The sequence below is a fragment of the Bos indicus genome, chromosome 12, assembly GCF_029378745.1.
Source record: "Bos indicus isolate NIAB-ARS_2022 breed Sahiwal x Tharparkar chromosome 12, NIAB-ARS_B.indTharparkar_mat_pri_1.0, whole genome shotgun sequence".
Classification (NCBI taxonomy): domain Eukaryota; kingdom Metazoa; phylum Chordata; class Mammalia; order Artiodactyla; family Bovidae; genus Bos; species Bos indicus.
In genome coordinates this window covers 64627782-64648195 of record NC_091771.1, presented here as the reverse complement: position 1 = coordinate 64648195, position 20414 = coordinate 64627782, and positions in this window count along the sequence as shown.

The following is a 20414-nucleotide window of genomic DNA, read 5'->3' as shown; positions in this document are numbered from 1 at the left end:
TTAAATAACGCCATTTACAACAATATGGATGGATCTAAAGATTAGGTCCATGGATGAACTAAGTGAAGTAAGACAGACAAAGAAAGACAAATATCATATGACATCACTTATATGTGGAATCTTAAAAAAAATGCAAATAGATCTATTTTATAAAACAGAAATAATCCAGTGAGAAACATGCCATGATTTCTCTGGATTAAATGTTCCTCTGGGAAAAAAATAAAGTAAAGAAAGGAAAAAAAAAAAAAAGAAATAGACCCATGGACATAGAAAACAAATTTATTGTGACCAAAGGAGAAGGTGGGGGTAGGGATAAATTAAGAGGATGGGACTAACATATGCTGCTGCTGCTGCTGCTAAGTCGCTTCAGTCGTGTCCGACTCTGTGCGACCCCAGAGACGGCAGCCCACCAGGCTTCACCGTCCCTGGGATTCTCCAGGCAAGAACACTGGAGTGGGTTGCCATTTCCTTCTCCAGTGCATGAAAGTGAAAAGTGAAAGTGAAGTCTCTCAGTCGCGTCCGACTCCTAGTGATCCCATGGACTGCAGCCTACCAGGCTCCTCCATCCATGGGATTTTCCAGGCAAGAGTACTGGAGTGGGGTGCCATTGCCTTCTCCAGGGATTAACATATACATACTACTATATATAGCTTTCCAGGTGGCAATAGTGGTAAACATGCAGGATATGTAAGAAACATGAGTTTGATCCCTGGGTCAGGAAATCCGCTAGAGGAGGGCAGAGCAACCCACTTCAGTCTTCTTGCGTGGAGAATCCCACAGACAAAAGTGCTTGGCAGGCTACTGTCCATAGGGCTCATGGACATGCAACCTAAGGTGCATACCTGAACTAACATGACACTGTAGATCAGTTTCATCTCAATCTAATTATTCTTAAATTAAAAATAATTAAAGATGATGAAAATACAAGGCAAAGACTCGGTATGATAGTTTCAATTTAAATGTCCAAATAGTCTTCTTTCTAGATATCCAAAAAATTATCTATACTCAATAAGAAAACAACATATTTAAAAATGGTAAATGGGCAAAATATATGAAAATGCACTTCACAATATAAACATGAAAAGATGCTAGACTATCGACATCAATAAATTGATAAATTGCTTTTCTTTCTTTCTCCCTCATTTCCTTTTGTCTGTTTCCTTAATTCATTCTTTCTATGTAATTTTCATGTCTGGCTTGGTCTTTCTTGACAGAAGAATGATTTAATGCATGTTGAATTAATTGAAACCCTTTGAATAGAAATATCTACAGAAGGAAATAATTTTTAATAGCAATATTTTTGCAAATAAAAAAATTACAGCCCTTCAAAAGTGAGTTCATATTTATGTAAGAACTGTTAAAAGACTAATACAAGTTACTGATTGTTCTCCTTTGACAATTTGCTCTAAATATTCCTCTAGTTTTCATTTCATCTCAAGTACCTAAGTTATCTCACCTATTTCATCTTCACTTGTCTTTCATCTCTCCTCAACCAGATCTTTCTAGGTGTCATCTCTCCCAAAGGTAGTAAACATGTTCTTCGTGTAAAAATCAAAACATAGCAAAGCAAATTCCATTCTAATTCTTACACTATGTAACTAACCCACGTGGCTCAGTGATAAAGAATTCATCTGCAATGCAGGAGACATGGGTTTGAATGCTGACTTAGGAAGATTTGTTGGGAAAGAAAATGGCAATCCAATCCAGTAATAACTCAATGAAACTAAGCCATGCTGTGTGGGGCCAACCAAGACAGAAGAGTTATTGTGGAGAGGTCTGACAGAATGTGGTCCACAGGAGAAGGGAATGGCAAACCATTTCAGTATTCTTGCCTTGAGAACCTCATGCACAGTATGAAAAGGCAAAAAGATAGGACACTGAAAGATGAACTCCCCAGGTCAGTAGGTGCCCAATATGCTATGGGAGATCAGTGGAGAAATAACTCCAGAAAGAATGAAGGGATAGAGCCAAAGAAAAAACAACACCCAGCTGTGGATGTGACTGGTGATAGTAGCAAGGTCTGATGCTGTAAAGAACAATATTGCATAGGAAGCTGGAATGTTAGGTCCATGAATAGAGTCAAATTGGAAGTGGTCAAACAGGAGATGGCAAGAGTGAACACTGACATTCTAGGAATCAGCAAACTACAATGGGCTGGATTGGATGAATTTAACTCAGATGACCATTATATCTACTACTGTGGGTAGGAATCTCTTAGAAGAAATGGAGTAGCCATCATAATCAACAAAAGAGTCTGAAATCCAGTGGTTAGGATTTGGTGTTCTCACTGCCAGGCCTCACGTTCAATCCCTGATTGGGGAACTGAGATCCTGCAAGCCATTTCTACTTCTCTGATCCCAGGGCCTGCTGGAGCCATAGGTCCACAGGGCCCTTCAGGTGCCAGGGGCCCCCCAGGACTGAAGGGGGACAGAGGTGATCCTTGTCCAGGGCTGTCTGGATTCCATCCTGACTACGTGGAAAATCTGGTCTCCGACTGCTTATTGAATCAATTGTTGGGCTGCAACACACAGGCCTGTACACTTGTAGATGCCCAGCCTTGAGACTGAAGAAAGAGCTGAGAGACAGCAGAAGAGACGTCCACCACTTACTGGACAAACATCCAAAGAGGACGGGCCCAGGAGCAACAACATGCCATGTTCAGCAGGCAGCAGGAGGCACTGTGGCAATCTCTGAAATGACAGAACGATCTCCATTTGTTTCCAAAGCAAATCATTCAATATCACAGTATTCCAAGTCTATGCCCTGACCAATAATGCTGAAGAAGCTGGAGTTGAACAGTTCTATGAAGACCTACAAGACCTTCTAGAGCTAACACCCAAAAAAGATGTGCTTTTCATTATAGGAGACTGGAATGAAAAAGTAGGAAGTCAGAAACACCTGGAGTAACAGGCAAATTTGGCCTTGGAGTACAGAATGAAGCAGGGCAAAGACTAATAGAGTTCTGCCAAGAGAACGCACTGGTCATAGCAAACACTCTCTTCCAACAACACAAGTTCAGTTCAGTTCAGTTCAGTCACTCACTCTTGTCCCACTCTTTGTGACCCCATGAATCACAGCACGCCTGGCCTCCCTGTTCATCACCATCTCGCAGAGTTCACTCAAACTCACATCCATCGAGTCGGTGATGCCATCCAGTCATCTCATCTTCTGTCATCCCCTTTTCCTCCTGCCCCCAATCCCACCCAGCAACACAAGAGAAGACTCTAAACATGGAGATCACCAGATGGTCAACAACAAAATCAGATTGATTATATTCTTTACAGCCAAAGATGGAGAAGCTCTACACAGTCAGCAAAAAGAAGACTGGGAGCTGACTGTGGCTCAGATCATGAACTCCTTATTGCCAAATTCAGACTGAAATTGAAGAAAGTGGGGGAAATCACTAGACCATTCAGGTCAGATCAGATCAGATCAGTCGCTCAGTCATGTCCGACTCTTTGTGACCCCATGAATCGCAGCACGCCAGGACTCCCTGTCCATCACCAACTCCTGGAGTTCACTCAGACTCACGTCCATCGAGTCAGTGATGCCATCCAGCCATCTCATCCTCTGTCGTCCCCTTCTCCTCCTGCCCCCAATCCCATCTGACCTAAATAAAATCCATTATGATTATACAGCTGTGTGCGAAATAGATTTAAGGGACTAGATCTGATAGAGTGCCTGATGAACTATGGACGGAGGTTCGTGACATTGTACAGGAGACAGGGATCAAGACCATCCCCATGGAAAAGAAATGCAAAAAGGCAAAATGCCTGTCTGAGGAGGCCTTACAAATAGCTGTGAAAAGAAGAGACACAAAAAGCAATAGAGAAAAGGCAAGATATACGCATCTGAATGCAGAGATCCAAAGAATAGCAAGGAGAGATAAGAAAGCCTTCCTCAGTGATCAATGCAAAGAAATAGAGGAAAACAATAGAATGGGAAAGACTAGAGAACTCTTCAAGAAAATTAGAGATACCAAGGGAAAATTTCATGCAAAGATGGGCTCAATAAAGGACAGAAATGGTATGGACCTTGTCAATGGGGTCACTAAGAGTCGGTCACAACTGAGCGATTTCACTTTCACTTTTTCACTTTCATGCATTGGAGAAGGAAATGGCAACCCACTCCAGTGTTCTTGCCTGGAGAATCCCAGGGACGGGGGAGCCTGGTGGGCTGACGTCTATGGGGTCACACAGAATCGGACATGACTGAAGTGACTTAGCAGTAGCAGTAACAGAAACAGAATATATTAAGAAGTGGCAAGAATACACAGAGGAACTGTACAAAAAAGATCTTCAGGACCCAGATAATCACAATAGTGTGATCGCTCACCTAGAGCCAGACATCCTGCAATGTGAAGTCAAGTGGGCCTTAGGAAACATCACTATGAACAAAGCTAGTGGAGGTGATAGAATTCCAGTTGAGCTCTTTCAAATCCTGAAAGATGATGCTGTGAAATTGCTGCACTCAATATGCCAGCAAATCTGGAAAACTCAGCAGTGGCCACAGGACTGGAAAAGGTCAGTTTTCATTCCCATCCCAAAGAAAGGCAATGCCAAAGAATGCTCAAACTACTACACAGTTGCACTCATCTCACATGCTAGTAAAGTAATGCTCAAAATTCTCCAGACAGGCTTCAGCAATACATGAACTATGAACTTCCAGATGTTCAAGCTGGTTTTAGAAAAGGCAGAAGAACCAGAGATCAAATTGCCAACATCTGCTCAATCACTGAAAAAGCGAGAGAGTTCCAGAATAAATTCTATTTCTGCTTTATTGACTATGCCAAACCATTGACTGTGCAGACCACAACAAACTGTGGAAAATTTTTAAAGAGATGGGCATAGTAGACCACCTAACCTCCCTCTTGAGAAATCCATGTGCTGGTCAGGAAGCAACAGTTAGAACTGGACATGGAACAACAGACTGGTTCCAAATAGGAAAAGGAGTACATCAAGGCTGTATATTGTCACCTTGCTTATTTAACTTATATGCAGAGTACATCATGAGAAATGCTGGGCTGGAAGAAGCACAAGCTGGAATCAAGATTGCTGGGAGAAATATCAATAACCTCAGATATGCAGATGATACCACCCTTACGGCAGAAAGTGAAGAAGAACTAAAGAGTCTCTTGATGAAAGTGAAAGTGGAGAGTGAAAAAGTTGGCTTAAAGCTCAATATTCAGAAAACTAAGATCATGGCATCTGATCCCGTTACTTCATGGCAAATAGATGGGGAAACAGTGGAAATGGTGGCTGACTTTATTTTTTTGGGTTCCAAAATCACTGCAGATGGTGAATGCAGTCATGAAATTAAAAGATGCTTATTCCTTGGAAGGACTGCAGCCTACCAGGCTCCCCATCCATGGGATTTTCCAGGCAAGAGTACTGGAGTGGGGTGCCATTGCCTTCTGTGATAACCAATCTAGACAGCATATTAAAAAGCAAAGACATTACTTTGTCAAGAAAAGTCTGTCTAGGCAAGGCTATGGTTTTTCCAGCAGTCATGTATGGATGTGAGAGTTGGAGTATAAAGAAAGCTGAATGTCGAAGAATTGATCCTTTTGAACCATGGTGTTGGAGAGGACTCTTAAGAGTCCCTTGGACTGCAAGGAGATCCAATCACTCCATCCTAAAGGAGATCAGTCCTGGGTATTCACTGGAAGGACTGAAGTTGAAGCTGAAACTCCAATACTTTGGCCACCTGATGCGAAGAGCTGACTCGTTGGAAAAGACCCTGATGTTGGGAAAGTTTGAGGGCAGGAGGAGAAGGGGACGACAGAGGATGAGATGGTTTTATGGCGTCACCAACTCAGTGGACATGAGTTTGAGTTTCGGGATTTGGTGATGGACAGGGAGGCCTGGCATGCTGCAGTTCATGGAGTCTCAAAGAGTCGGACACGACTGAGTGACTGAACTGAACTGAACTTTCACCTGGGAAATATATGGACAGAGGTGTCTGGCGTGTCTACATTCCATGGGATAGCAAAAGAACTGGACATGGCTTAGCGACTAAACAACAAACAACAATGTTTTCAAAGACATTAATTCTCAGTTCTTTAGCTTTCAACCTCTTTCCTCTCCTATTCCCATACCTACTCTACAGGCAATTTAGTAATTGAGAGTCCCAGATTTTCATATAAGCTTCTCTTTTTCCAATGGTTTGGCCTTCAAAAAACTGTTTAAATGCCTATAGTCTTGATTTTTTCATTTATAAATTGTCAAAATAATACTTTCTTAAAATGGAATTCATTGAGCTAAAGCATAAACATATTTAGTTACAGTGTACAAGTTAGATATGGGTTAAGTGCTCAATCCAAGTAATTGTTTTACTATATAATAAGCAATAAACCATAATGATAAAATAATGATAAATAAATAACAACAATAAATACCAATGTTTCTATACATACTTTTAGGTAACATTCAATTAAATAAAATTCAAAGTGATTTGAAAACATGTTTTTTGGGTTTTGTTTTGTTTTTTGTCCCTATTTCCTTCTAATTCTCCCAGGTTTCTCTAGACACTACCCTCAGACAAAAATATTTTTACTTTGAAGTTCATTTCAACTGACCATACCGCCTGGTTTTGTTAGTGTGGTCTCTAAATATTTTGATCATTCTCTTTCTATTTCTTAAAGCCTTTTATATAAGACATTCTACATTCTTTCTCTTCCCCAAATTCTTTCCAGAATTTCTAACATCTGCAGAATGCACCAGGCTAACCCATGCTTCCCTGTGGTTTCCGAGCAGTGCTATTTTCAACAGTTCTCTTTCTCTGTAGTGGCATCAGCTTTTTTTCCCACTCAGCTTTTGTGATAAACATTTATTAATACGTAAGTCTCTTTCATCTTAAAAACTAAACAAATGATATAACTATCAAGCACTTCACTGAGAGTTAAATTCTAGGCCACAATCCATTTTTCTTCTAATTTTACAAGTAAAGTTTCTAGAAACAATATTTTATGCTCAACAACTTTACTTTCTCACTCTTTGTATCATCCATCTGGCTTCAACATTTATTTTACTCTGAAATGGCTCTTATATAGGCCAGCAGGCCAGATGGTCCTGAAAACATGTACTCTGAGCTGGTAATGCTGAGAGAAATCTGAGATCTTTTACATTTTTAAGAGAGGTGTAAAGACTATCAGAATCAGAAACATGATATAAGATCACTTTCTGTTTCACAGACAAGATTCTGGAAAAATCGAACTCTCCAATATGTGTCAGTTTCAATGGCCATTCCATCCTGTCTTTTGTTTGTTTTCATACATCTGGCTACGTGACTGAAAACTCTTTTCCTTTATATTATTTCAATGAAAGACATTAAGAGACAGAACTAACATAAAGCAACAGGTAATATAATCAACAATATTATAAATTACCATAACTTCCTGAATTATGATTCTATGGAAGTCATGCTTATATCACTCCAAATAGCACATGTATGTAGGTCTGATTTTGATACCGGGACATAGATGTATGTTTGTACTTAACTCTTTTTACACTTATGTTTAGTAATATTTTAAGGATAACTGTACAAATATATAGACATAGAATATTTATACATTTTTAAAGGAAAAATAATTTGGCACTGCATTTATTTGAAGAGATTCTGTCAATAATTATCAACTGTTCTACAATTTAGCTTCAATTTTAATAGACACATTAATTTTGGGAGGTATTTTCTATAACAGTGAAAATTGTAAACAATATAAAAATCCATCAGTAGGTAGTACCCTAAGTAAATGTACATATATACATCAGCATAATTGTAAGCCCCATTAAATATTCTAGAGATTCCCAAGTGTCAGAGTGGTAAAGAATATGCCTTGCCAACGCAGGAGACTCAAGAGAAGTAAGTTTGATCTTACCTATTACATGGTAGAGACAGAATACCATCTTAAACAGGATAGATACGAAAATACATTTCTTGTAGATTTTCAACTACAATTTATTTTTAGCTTTCTTCAGAAATTCCCTTTTGTTTTGTCTTTATATTATGCTTGTAAAAGTTGCTTCCTTTAACATAGTTGCTTCCTTATCCATTCAGTTCAGTTCAGTTCAGTCACTCAGTCGTGTCCGACTCCCTGCGACCCCATGAATGGCAGCACGCCAGACCTCCCTGTCCATTACCAACTCCAGGAGTTCACTCTGTCTCACGTCCATTGAGTCAGTGATGCCATCCAGCCATCTCATCCTCTGTCATCCCCGTGTCTTCTTGCCCCCAGTCCCTCCCAGCATCAGAGTGTTTTCCAATGAGTCAACTCTTCGCATGAGGTGGCCAAAGTATTGGAGTTTCAGCTTTAGCATCATTCCTTCCAAAGAAATCCCAGGGCTGCTCTCCTTTAGAATGGACTGGTTGGATCTCCTTGCAGTCCAAGGGACTCTCAAGAGTCTTCTCCAACACCACAGTTCAAAAGCATCAATTCTTTGGCACTCAGCTTTCTTCACAATCCAACTCTCACATCCATACATGGCCACTGGAAAAACCATAGCCTTGACTAGACGGACATTTGTTGGCAAAGTAATGTCTCTGCTTTTGAATATGCTATCTAGGTTGGTCATAACTTTCCTTCCAAGGAGTAAGAGTCTTTTAATTTCATGGCTGCAGTCACCATCTGCAGTGATTTTGGAGCCCAAAAAAATTAAGTCTAACACTGTTCACTGTTTCCACTGTTTCCCCATCTATTTCCCATGAAGTGATGGGACCAGATGCCATGATCTTCGTTTTCTGAATGTTGAGTTTTAAGCCAACTTTTTCACTCTCCTCTTTCACCTTCATCAAGAGGCTTTTTAGTTCCTCTTCACTTTCTGCCATAAGGGTGGTGTCATCTGCATATCTGAGGTTATTGATATTTCTCCTGGCAATCTTGAGTCCAGCTTGTGCTTCTTCCAACCCAGCATTTCTCATGATGTACTCTGCATATAATTTAAATATAAATAAGCAGGGTGACAGTATATAGCCTTGATGTACTCCTTTTCCTATTTGGAACCAGTCTGTTGTTCCATGTCCAGTTCTAACTGTTTCTTCCTGACCTGCATACAAATTTCTCAAGAGGCAGGTCAGGTGGTCTGGTATTCCCATCTCTTTCAGAATTTTCCACAGTTCATTGTGATCCACAGAGTCACAGGCTTTGGCATAGTCAATAAAGCAGAAATAGATGTTTTTCTGGAACTCTCTTGCTTTTTCAATGATCCAGCGGATGTTGGCAATTTGGTCTCTGGTTCCTCTGCCTTTCCTAAAACCAGCTTGAACAACTAGAAGTTCACGGTTCATGTATTGCTGAAAGTATTCTATAATATTTATTGTTTTAATTTTGATGATGAAAACAAAGGAAAGAAGGCCTACTTTTAGGTGTGTAATTAACCTAAAATAATCAGTCTCTTAAAAGTCTATTAATCCATGAAGTGTATAAACAATTTCTTTCATATTTATCTCTAAGGCACCATAAGAATTGACTCAGTGAAACTAATTTTGGTACCTATTGTTGCAATATAAATATCTCCCTCGTGTAGAAATAGGGAGATAAGATTTAGATAGATTCAGAGTAAGGAAAATTCAATTAAGACATAACCAATTTTTAGCAAGATAGACTTTTCTTAATATTTTCAAAATTGGCACTATATCCACTTGCTTTGCATTTAACAATTTTAACTCATTAGTTGTGTTGATACTTAACTTTGCCAATGCTGGGGTCAACATTCAGAATCATTGTCACCTTTGAATTAATATTTTGATGCTGATATTTATGATCTAAGTAAAGTGTCAGGAATAAAAGCATATATAATTCTAATGTTTCTAAAACTTTGCTATAGCTGAGGTTCTGATAGATACATTGTATCTGTTGTGTTTATTCTTTGTCATAGAAATTCCTCAGAATAGCACCCATAAAAACACTATTATCACAACTTTTAGCCAATCTAATTTTGTTCTAAAAGTCAGTTTTGCAGACTAAAATTGAAAGAATAAGTGAGGATTGAATTAAAGTCAGAGAGGTTGGATATCCATTACTTCTTTTATGTCACGTTTTCTTTGGGATATGTATCCCAAGAAGGTAAATTCAATTCCAGAGGCATTCCACACTTTTAAATGTTAAAGAAATCCTAACTTACTCAAATTTAATAATTTTTTTATCTAATTTCAATTGCATACAACTGAATGGCATAGTCAATATTATCTATTTTATTTTGTCATTTTAATAATTTTAAGTGTATCTAAAATATTGGCAGAAATCTGAATTCTAGGTATATGAAGAAATTATCAATTTTAAGCAAAAAAACACACTGAAGAGTTGCTGTCGTTGTTCAGCTGCCATGTCATGTCTGACTCTTCATGACCCCATGGACTGCAGCACAGTAGGCTTCCCTGTCCTTCACCATCTCCTGCAGTTTTCCCAAGTTCATGTCCATTGCATTGGTGATGCCATCCAACCATCTCATCCTCTATCACCTTCTTCTCCTTCTGCCTTCAATCTTTCCTAGCATCAGGGTCTTTTCCAATGAGCTGGCTGTTTGCATCAGTTGACCGCAGTATTGGAGCTTCAGCTTCAGCTTCATCATCTGGCCTTTCAATATGTATGCAGGGTTGATTTTCTTTAAGATCTACTGGTTTGATCTCCTTGCTGTCCAAGGGACTCTTAAGAATCTTCTTCAGCACCACAGTTCAAAACTGTCAATTCTTTGCTGCTCTGCCTTCTTTATGGTCCAGCTCTCACAGCCATACACGACTACTGGAAAGACCATAACTTTGACTATACGGAGTTTGTTGGCAAAGTGATATCTTTGCTTTTTAGCATACAGTCTAAGTTTGTCATAACTTTTCTAAGAAGCAATCATCTTCTAATTTCATGGCTGCACTTAAGAGAAATCAATTTTTTTTAAGCTAAAATACTTAGCCTACTCAAGATTCCAGTGACCAAACCTGAAAGTGAAGTAATGCAATAGTATCAAGTTGCCAAACAATTTCAGATCTTCATTATTTTTGCATTTGACCTTCCAGTTTAAATAGTAGGATGACACTCAATTTTGAGAACGATGAGAGAACAGATAGATTCATGGAATAAAGCAAGGACTCATTCACATACTCTGCTAATTTAGAATTAAAAGACTAACAATTGAAATGATCCAATACTTTATAATAAGGTTCAGCATCTTCAGTGGGAAGACTTTCAAGTTCTGTGTTAACAGCTTGTCTTGTTTCTAAAATTAATTCTCTTCAGCTGTATTAACAATAGAGCATGATCAAGTAACATGAAAGCTATGGACAGATCAATAATAAAGACATCCTAATTTATCTCTTGTTCACCACCATCACCACAAGATTAATAAATTTCAAAAGGGCCAAATGAATGAAGTCTTTAGTGTAAAATTGCTACTACAGAGCACAAAGCAGCTCCTAAGAGTTGCCAAATGAATCAGTAAACCTAACACAGAAATCAGCACTAGGGGGAAGGGTCATTTGAAAATACTAACACATGTCTTATGCATCTGCTATAAAATGCTATAATACATATGAGGCAGAACTATCTTTTGCATATGAAAAAGACAAGGGTAGAGAAAACAGTGAAATACATGACTCAATGGCCAAAAGGTCTTTTTGCACAAAGAGCCATACTGATTTACTTTCATTTTTCTTTTTCATGTAGTCTTCTATAGTCTGAGCTAACAAGGACCAATGCTATATAAAACATTTGATGATGCAAATGATACATTGAAACAATTCAATTAAGTTACATACAGAGAGTATTCTACCAAGCTCTCTATATCCATTGCAGACAAATATATGTAAGCTTATGAAAGCTATGGAAATAAAACACTTCTGATAAATTATGGTTTAGATATGCTCCGAGGGTACAAGCGTGTTCAGTTGTGTCTGACTGTTTATTACCTTATGGACTGTAGCCTGCCAAGCTCCTCTGTCCATGGAATTTTCCAGGCAAGAATACTGGAATGGGTTGCCATTTCCTCCAGGGTATCTTCCCTACCCAGGAATTGAACCCAGGTCTCCTGCATTACAGGCGGGTTCTTTATCACTGGGCCACCCAGAAAGGCCAGGGCTTAGGCATGTCTGTTTTAAAAGAAAAATCACTTCACTTATTAGAGTCCAGGAGAGCTATTTCTGTAGTCCTACCTTTGCCTAAAATGTTTTCTCATCCTGGGTAAATAATTCATGCTATATAATTTTTATGGTTAAAATCCTTAATTTTATGTTTCTACCTATAATCTGGTCAGAGAATAGGAAGGAAAGAAGACCAATGACAACTGGGTGATTGTTCCAGCATATTCAAGAAAGACCAAGATCAGATATACTGTTTATTTATCTCTGCAAATATTTGATAATTTAAATCTAATATACACTATGTGTAATCATATATATGCACATATATACACATATATATATACACAAGGAGAGAAATTTATTTTTATTTTAATATGAACATAATTTATTCTGTACAATAAACACTTCTGAAATTATTCTATTTCTTCATTATAAATGAAATTCACACATATGATCAGAATAGACATAATTTTTGAGAATTTTAGAATATGTTATTAAATTTAGCCTTGTTTTGTTATTGGAATATTTTCAATGATAATTCATTTTAATTATTCTAAAAATATGATTTTCTTATATATAAAATGAGATTTTATTGAATTTAGTATTTCTATACTAAATTGGATTTAGAATGCAAAGATTCTTAAATTGATATATGGTCAAAAATAATTAGATATAAAAAAGTAAAATTAGAAACACTTCATTTAAAAAATAACTACAGATTATCTTATATTTCTAATATTGCTTACTCCCTTGTATTTACTAAAATTATTTTTATATAATTTTGGTTTCCCTGGTGGCTCAGATAGTAAAGAATCTGCTCACAATGAAGAATACCAAAGTTTGATCCCTGGGATAGGTAGATCCCCTGGAGAAGGAAATGGCTACTCACTACAGTATTCTTGCCTGGAGAATTCCAAGGACAGAGAAGCCTGGCAGGCTACAGTCTTTGTTTATGTAATTGACTGCATTATCTCCTTTAGATAGAATCCCCCTATATAATTGCCAATATATTATTAGGCAAGTGAACATAAAGTAAGTAATAAAAATTGAATTTATAATTATTCCCTAGAAATACTGAAATATAAATGTATTGATATATTGATTTCAACTTAAAAGACACACATAAAAAAAACTTTCAGGAAGATTTACAGAAAACTGGCAATTATTAGTATCAGGATCTAATAAAAGGTATTACTATAATATCTTCTTAAGAATTTTGGCAAAACTAATACAATATTGTAAAGTTTAAAAATAAAATAAAATTAAAAAAATATATATATACATATATATTTATATAATTGTGACTGGCTTGCATTGTTACATAGAGGAAACCAACATATATTGTAAAGCAATTTTCCTCCAATTAAACAACAAATAAAAGAATAATTAAAAAGTAATTTTAAAAAATTAAAAAAAAAGAATATCACCTAGAGGCAAATTCATATTAAAATATATAGAGGTTTGTCTATAATCCAATTGTTCACATAGTACATTAGCCACTCTTATCACAATATTTCCAACAGCCATCATAGTGCTACTGAATGACTTTTAAAAAATGTCAGTGTTAGGCAAACAATCAAATGAGGAAAGACTGATTTTGACACCCTTCTGCTTCTCCTCCTTAACATCACATAATACTAGGAAAATGGGAACAGACGTTCAGGGGAGATTACTGGTAAGCAAAGCAAAGTAAGCCTTTGTGACTGAATTGAAAGGACAATTCTGTCAAACAAAAATTCAGTTGAGTCATCTGAAGAAATTCCTTTTAAATTCCTTCTACATGATTTAAACCTTACAATAAGTTCCATCATCCTAGGTCCAACCAAGGGGCCATTTTCTCCCTTCCATATATTGTTCTCTGCCCCCAATGCCTTTCTTTGAAACATTTACCAGGAATGCCATTCCCCTGACAGACCATGTTAATACTGAGATTTTTAGTACCCAGAAAGTAACAATACACATATAACTTATTCAAATCATTTTTTGAAAGGCTTCTACCTATTGCTAAAGGTCAGTTGCTCAGTCATGTCTGACTCTGTGGCTCCATGGACTGTAGCCCACCAGGCTGCTCTGCCCATGGAATTTTCCAGGTAAGAATACTGGAATGGGTTGCCATTTCCTACTACAGGTGATCTTGCCGATTCAGTGTTTAAACTCACGTCTCCTGTGTCTCCTGTTTGGCAGGCAGATTATTTATCACTAAGGCCACCTAGGAAGCCCTCTACCTAAATGTAGGTCCTGTGATGCATTAGCTTTATTACACAGTTCTTAAAGTGTAACTAACACCCAATAGAGAAGTCTCAGTAGATATTGCTACTTATGTTAATGATACCTAAATTTCTCTTGGATGATGAAGCAAGGTGCCACAGCAGATACTGAAAGTCTGATTGATCTAAATCAGACAAATCTGAGGAACTATTCATCAAGAGTAGGATTGAATGTGGTATAGTACAAAGCACATAGTCATTTGTTAAAGCCAGCTCTTTTTGAAAAGCAGCTTTTCATCATGAAAAGTATTTTCTGAAAAAGTAACTTTTAACTATGTGGATAAGTAGAAGTGATTATGATGAAAATTAGGAAAAAATAAGGGATAAAAAGGAAAATAAAATGAATAGAAGATATTCATTCTCCTTTAGTCTGCTGGTCAATTTGACCAGCTTGATTAGTTCCAGTATTAAGTTACTGGTCCTTGTCTCATTTTGGGGCACTTTGACCATTTCAGTTTCTCTTCTTGGTTGTCAGGTTGTCCCTTAACCTGTCTCCCTTTCTGTAGCCATTATTTAGAGTCACAGTACATCATTGCAGCTTCAAATCACATTTCTATATAAATACAGATTTTATGTTTGTGACTATATTATGTATTGTCTTTCTATAATACCCTTGCTTTTTTCATTGTTTTTAATATTTAAGACTTGCACAACTCAGTACTTTGACCCGTCTCCCCTCTCTACCATAAGAATGACCTGTAAGTACTGACTTAGCCAGCAAAGTCTTTATAAAAGAAATTCTGGTTTTTCAAAGAAATCTGAATATCAAATATTTTTCTCATAAAAAGTCTGTATAACCAGTTTCTCTTAAGTGTCCTTGTAATAGTAACTCTAGGTCAGCTTTTATGCAAGTTAGCATCATCTGCTCTTTCTGGTTAGGATGTGTGCTTGCCTATTGCCTCAGTCTCCACCACTCCCTGTTACTTAACATCCTTGGAGGCTCTGGTCATTTTCTTTATTGACTGCTCCCTGGAGGCATTTGATATTATATTCTTGCTATAAGCACAAAAGAACTGTTAAATTGTAAATAGGCGAATGAGCTGATAGTCAGTGAATAATTTTGGATAATTGCAATAGAAATTGGCCAGTTATTCACCAGTATCTTTGATTTCTCTTCTTTGACACACTTCTAGCCTATGTTTCCCAGCCCCTTTGCAGTTAGGTAGGGCCATATGATTGAGTCCTCCCCAGTGATGTTCAAAAGGAAATGACTGAATCCTTCCCAGGCTGTAATTTCCTGGTAGGTTGGTTGGTAAAGAATCTGTCTCCAGTGCAGGAGACTCGGGTTCGATCCCTGGGTTGTGAATATCCCCTGGAGAAGGAAATGGCAACCCACATCAGTATTCTTGCCTGGAAAATTCCATGGACAGAACAGACTGGCAGGCTATAGTCCATGGTGTCACAAGAGTCGGACACAACTTAGCGACTAACCATGATCACCACCACTTTCCAGGCTTGGCTCCCAGTACCCACCCAAAATCTTTTAAGTTGTCCTTCCCTTATCTGAATGTAAACAATTAAGCAGATAATTCTGAAACCCTAAACATGGCAGTGCTATGAGACAAAAGAGGCTAAGTCTGATTGACAGCATGAAACTACTTACCTGCATTTTAATATGACTTAAAAGAGGCTCAATTCTTTATTGTATTAACCCATGGAAATTTGTATAAGATATAGCTGCTGCTGCTGCTAAGTCGTGTCCTATGCTGTGCGACCCCATAGACGGGAGCCCACCAGGCTCTGCCGTCCCTGGGATTCTCCAGGCAAGAACACTGGAGTGGGTTGCCATTCCCTTCTCCAATGTATGAAAGTGAAAGTGACGTCGCTCAGTCGTGTCCGACCCTTAGTGACCCCATGGACTGCAGCCTACCAGGCTCCTCCGTCCATGGGATTTTCCAGGCAAGAGTACTGGAGTGGGGTGCCATTGCCTTCTCCAGAAATTATCCTAATTAATATACCTGCATTTTATGGAAATTCTTATTTGTAACAACTGCTATTGTATTAGACATGATTTTGGCAAGAGATTTTTTTTTTAAGGTCTCTTGGAAATCTTATTTTCCCAAATTTCTCTTGTTTCTGTATCTTCAAATCAAGGAGTGGTATTTTGATATGTTATAGTGAAAGTGAAAGTCACTCAGTCATGTCCGACTCTTTCCAACCCCATGGACTATTCAGTCCATGGAATTCTACAGGCCAGAATACTGGAGTGCATAGCCTTTCCCTTCTCCAGGGAATCTTCCCAACCCAGGGATCAAACCCAGATCTCCCTCTTTGCAGGTGGATTCTTTACCAGCTGAGCCACAAGGGAAGCCCTTGATATGTTATGATATTCATTAAATTAAACATACATATATCTATATGTTTATTAATAAGCTGATCTTGTAATTAATTATTCAAACAAGGACTCTTTTGAAAGTAAAAAAATTTGCTGAAAATAACTGAAATTATATAATCTTTGAAATATTTTGAAATTGTTTTATTAAACTAGTATTTTTAAACCTCTTCAAATAAATTAAATATTACAGCCCAATGAACAGCTACTGTCTTTTGCCTGTGAATTCTGGAGTGTCTTTGATTAGTATTTAAATGAGAAAAAGCCATCCTATTTGCTTTTCATTTCAAAAAAAAAATTAAGTAACTGTACTACCACACTAAAAGCTTAAAATAATTAGATTTTAGTGCTCCATTCAATGAAAATTTTAATTCAAACTTCTGATATCGAATGCACTTCAATAAAATATGAAGTAGTGTTTTAAAAATACCTAATATCAGATTGTATTCTATAGGTTGATTTGTAAAATCATTTTTTTAAGGGTCAGACATTTCTAAAATACAACTGATCCTGGGTATTAGAAGAAAGAGAGATGACATCATGCAGAGTTTTATTTTTTTAGTCAGGAGATACATAACTAAAAATTTGTAATTCAGTTTCATTCAATCTTCCACAAGTGCCTGTGCCAACACATATGCATATGCAAATATGTGTTTGTTTATGTATATATATGTAAATTTTGACAGGTAAAACTTCCATGTAAATTTCTGGAATATGAAAATTTATTCAAATGTAACTGTAAATTATATCCATGCCTTGAGACCAATTTCAAGTATACTTTTTTCTTAATGTTAAAATTTATTAAAGTTCTTTTTTTATCATGATACTGTGCTCCATCAAACTTTGTCTTCAATATTGAGTTTAAAACAGCATTCAGAGTACTGTTTGATGTTTAATTTTTGTCAGAATGAACTTTTAATAGTTGCACTCAGATTCATAAGCTGGATGAAAAGATGCAACCTATATAGGTAACTAACTAATCAGCTTCTTATTTGAAGTATCTGATGACATTGACATAAAAGTTCAAGAATTTCATTATGATGGAGGTCTTCTAATAATGTAGCACTTTGACAATTACTTTATTTTCCATAGTGCATAAGAGAAGCTGATGATCCAGCAATCCCACTGCTGGGCATACACACTGAGGAAACCAGAAGGGAAAGAGACACGTGTACCCCAATGTTCATCGCAGCACTGTTTATAATAGCCAGGACATGGAAGCAACCTAGATGTCCATCAGCAGATGAATGGATAAGAAAGCTGTGGTACATATACACAATGGAGTATTACTCAGCCATTAAAAAGAATACATTTGAATCAGTTCTAATGAGGTGGATGAAACTGGAGCCTATTATACAGAGTGAAGTAAGCCAGAAGGAAAAACATAAATACAGTATACTAACGCATATATATGGAATTTAGAAAGATGGTAACGATAACCCTGTATACGAGACAGCAAAAGAGACACTGATGTATAGAACAGTCTTATGGACTCTGTGGGAGAGGGAGAGGGTGGGAAGATTTGGGAGAATGGCATTGAAACATGTGAAACATCATGTATGAAACGAGATGCCAGTCCAGGTTCAATGCACGATGCTGGATGCTTGGGGCTGGTGCACTGGGACGACCCAGAGGGATGGTGTGGGGAGGGAGGAGGGAGGAGGGTTCAGGATGGGGAACACATGTATACTAATTAAATAATTTTCTATTAAAGAAAAAAAAAAGAAAACAAAGAAAACAAACAAAAAAGTTAATAAAGCATTTTTGAGTAAATATTTGTTTTTCACAATGATGTGTAAAACCAATTTCTACAGCTTCACTTACTAAATCCTTATGTTTGTATATGTTTTCACACTTCAGCCAGCTTTATACTAATTCTTCCTCTACAGATTTTATCTTAGACCTCTTATATTCAATCTTGTCACCATATGTTGTTGTTGTTGTTGTTCAGTTGCCCAGTCGTGTCAGACTCTTTGAGACCCCACAGACTGCAACATGCCAGGCCTCCCTGTCCCTCACCATCTCTTGGAGTTTGCCCAAGTTCATGTTCATTGCATCAGTGATGCTGTCCAGCCATCTCATTCTCTGACACCCTCTTCTCCTTCTGCTCTCAATCTTTACCAGCATCAGGAAATTTTTTAATGAGCCAACAAATTGTACCAGATAACCAAAATACTGAAGCTTCAGCCTCAGCATCAGTCTTTCCAGTGAATATTCAGGGTTGATCTCCCGTCAGATTGATTGGTTTGATCTCCTTCTGTCCAAGGGACTGTCAGGAGAGCACCACAGTTCGAAGGCATCAATTTTTTGGTGGTCTGCCTTCTTTATGGTCCAGCTCACACAACCATATGTGACCACTGGGAAGATCATAGCCTTGACTATATAGACTTTTGTCAGCAGAGTAATGTCTCTGCTTTTCAACACACTATCTAGGTTTGTCATTGCTTTCCTGCCAAGAAGCAATGATCTTCTGATCTCATGGCTGCAGTCACCATCCACAATGATTTTGGAGTCCAAGAAGAGGAAATCTGTCACTGCTTCTACCTTTTCCCCTTCTATTTCCCATGAAGTAATGGGGCTGTGTGCCATGATATTAGTTGTTTTGTTGTTGTTGTTGTTTACTATTTAATCTTAAGCCAGCTCTTTCATTTTCCTCATTCACTCTCATCAAGAGGCTCTTTAGTTCCTCTTCACTTTCTGCCACTAGAGTGGTGGCATCTACATATCTGAAGTTGTTGATGTTTCTCCCACCTATCTTAATTCCAGTTTGTAACTCACCCAGCCCAGCATTTCTAATGACGTGATCAGAGTATAGGTTAAACAAACAGGGTGACAGCAGACTGCCCTGTGGTATTCCTTTCTTGATTTTGAACCAGTCAGTTGTTCCATACAGGGTTCTAATGGTTGCTTCTTGACCCACATACAGGTTTCTCAGGAAACAGGTAAGATGGTCTGGAATTCCCATCTCTCTAAGTTCAGTTAGGTTCAGACACTCAGTCATGTCTGACTCTTTGCGACCCCATGAACTGCAGCACGCCAGGCCTCCCTGTCCATCACCAACTCCCACAGTCCACCCAAATCCATGTCCACTGAGTTGTTCGTAACATCCAACCTTCTCATCCTCTGTTGTTCCCTTCTCCTCCTACCCCCAAACCCTCCCAGCATCAGGGACTTTTCAAATGAGTCAGCTCTTCAAATCAGGTGGCCAAAGTTTTGGAGTTTCAGCTTCAACATCAGTCCTTCCAATGAACGCCCAGGACTGATCTCTTTTAGGATGGACTGGTTGGATCTCTTTGCAGTCCAAGGGACTCTCAAGAGTCTTCTTCAACACCATAGTTCAAAAGCATCAATTCTTCGGTGCTCAGCTTTCTTTATAGTCCAAATCTCACATCCATACATGACCATTGGAAAAACCATGGCCTTGATTAGACCTACCTTTGTTGGCAGAGTTAAGTATCTGCTTTTTAATATGCTGCCTAGATTGGTCGTAACTTTCCTTCCAAGGAGTAAGTGTCTTTTAGTTTCATGGCTGCAATCACCATCTGCAGTGATATTGAAGTCCAGAAAAATGAAGTCAGCCACTGATTCCACTCTTTCCCCCTCTAATTGCCATGAAGTGATGGGACTGGGTGCCATGATCTTAGTTTTCTGAATGTTGAGCTTTATGCCAACTTTTTCACTCTCCTCTTTCACTTTCATCAAGAGGCTCTTTAGTTCCTGTTCACTTTCTGCCATAAGGGTGGTGTCATCTG